This window comes from Lynx canadensis, chromosome F2 (genome assembly GCF_007474595.2).
Source record: "Lynx canadensis isolate LIC74 chromosome F2, mLynCan4.pri.v2, whole genome shotgun sequence".
NCBI classification, from domain to species: Eukaryota; Metazoa; Chordata; class Mammalia; order Carnivora; family Felidae; genus Lynx; species Lynx canadensis.
This window is the reverse complement of record NC_044320.2, coordinates 79,309,712-79,311,870: the sequence shown is the minus strand read 5'-3', so window position 1 is coordinate 79,311,870 and position 2,159 is coordinate 79,309,712. Positions and strand designations below refer to the sequence as shown.

Genomic DNA, 2,159 nt, shown 5'->3' with positions numbered 1-2,159 from the left:
AGAAAAGCAGCTTGTTGCCAGCGATTCCATACTACTGGCACTGGGATTTTCTTGCATCAGAAGCATGGTCAACCTATGGTCACCTTATGGCTACCATGGGTGCTCCAGAGAGGAGGTTGCTAAAGCCTCCTCAGTTGAAGGAGCCTCTTGCTAGGGAAGAGGCACTAGTGGGCATGACTGTTCTAATGCGATTGTGACAGATTCCAGAGGTTTTTTGTTGTAGAGTCCCCGATCAAGGAGGGGCTTATTTGCAAGCAAAGTATACAGGGACTTAAGTAAAATTTGGAAGTGAGGGACATGTTGTCTTCAAAAAAAAATTTTTTTTTTAACATTTATTTATTTTTGAGACAGAGAGAGACAGAGCATGAACAGGGGAGGGTCAGAGAGAGGGAGACACAGAATGTGAAACGGGCTCCAGGCTCTGAGCTGTCAGCACAGAGCCCGACGCGGGGCTCAAACTCACAGCCCTCACGGACCGCGAGATCATGACCTGAGCCGAAGCCGGCCGCTTAACCTACTGAGCCACCCAGGCGCCCCGGGACATGTTGTCTTCAGAAGCCAAAATGGCTGAAAAGTTGTTGGACATTTTTTACGTTGTGCGTGCTAAAAGATCAACAGCTGTTCCTCAGTCATGGCAAGTATGAGCAATCCTTTATTTACCAATAATGTTTGGAGGCTGAACAAAGTTCATAAGGCCTACAATGTATCCCTGTGTGTTGTGAGTTTCTCTGCGAGTGGTTGTATGTCCTGAATGAGTGTGCCAAATGAATGTCCCTGAAAGAGGATGCAATGAGTGCGATGTCATGCTTGTGCTCCTGGACTAAGTTGAGGGAAGTTAAGTCCTTGCTTGCAAAGACTGTGTTCAAAGGCCTTGTTGCAAAGACTTGTGTGGCAAAGACTGTGTTCAAGGGCTTGTTCAAAGCCCCATGGGCAGACAGGTGAGACGTATGGTATCTCTTCAGAGTTGAAAGAAAACTTCAGCTGACAGATTGTTGAAAGAACACTGAACAGAGCATATTAGCCAAATCCAATATGGCATTTTTAGAGAGATTACCAGTTGCTAATTCTATAGAGGCGGTAATTTCAATATTTTGCACGGAGGTTTCAATGGGATCCACGGCATTAAGGTTGCAGTAATCTATATGAGGAGCCATGTTGTTCTTTCTGTGTTTCAGAACAGGCTAAACTGGACTGAGTGAAGAAGCAATGAGGATAATTAGCTTTAAAAAAAAAAGAGAAATAGGTCTTGAATGGTGGGTTTGAATCCTTGAAATCTCTGTTTTAATTTACATTGGGCCATAACATGTTGACTGGGGGGACATCTACGGGGTCCTATTTTATCCAGACAACTTGAAAATTCCAAAGACCAATTTAATTTTAACTTACTACTCCCTGGGTAACAGTAATGCCCCTTCTGAGATATTTCAGTGTAATGGATTCTGTGGTCATGCAGAATTTAGGCAAGACAGTAGTCTTGATGGTAAAGCTGGGGCACATCTATTTGTACTTGTATATTTTATAAGTCTTTTAAGACTACAGGGAAAACCTTGCGTAATATGTGGAATGTCCAGGTAGGTATGTCTGTAATTTGAGCCCAGACCATAAAGATTAAAACCATGAAGATTTGCCAGTGGATACATTTTGCAGATATTAAAGCTAATTCAAATCCACAGTTGTTGAGTGCTTGCTTCAGCGAGCACTGTATCATTAAAATTGGGGTGATACAGAGGAGATTAGCACTACCCCTGCACACAGATGACACGCAAATTCATGAAGCCTTCCATATTAAAAAAAATAAAAAATAAAAGCAAAGCTGTTGAGACACAAAAGTCAATCAGTGGCCCTTTATGTTTTGTTATTTAATTACTTTAGTAAATTTTGGATTGGGTCAAATTGTGGACCTCTGTTTCACGTATTTCTGTTGTTTCCTTCTCTGTACCCAGGTTTCTATTTTTCTTGTATCCTTCCTTTTTTTTCTTTTTTAATTGTTGTTATTGGATATACTTCAGACAAATTCCTCTCTACCTTGCTCATATTACATGAGCTTCTTCCTCCAGAGAGCCTCAAATTAGCGTCTCCATGGGTTGTGGCCTCTCCCAAGGCAACGGCTGCTTATAGGATTGAAGCTGGGCTTTATCGGCTTTGAATTAACCTCTTCA

At 42.0% G+C, this 2,159-nt stretch overlaps 1 non-coding gene across 1 annotated transcript; it reads left to right on the top strand.

Annotated features, from left to right (window-relative positions):
• The first annotated feature begins 1,682 nt into the window (after positions 1 to 1,682).
• Positions 1,683 to 1,790, top strand: LOC115506620. The gene has a single exon (XR_003966460.1). It is a non-coding gene; the product is annotated as a U6 spliceosomal RNA (small nuclear RNA).
• The last annotated feature ends 369 nt before the right edge of the window (positions 1,791 to 2,159 follow it).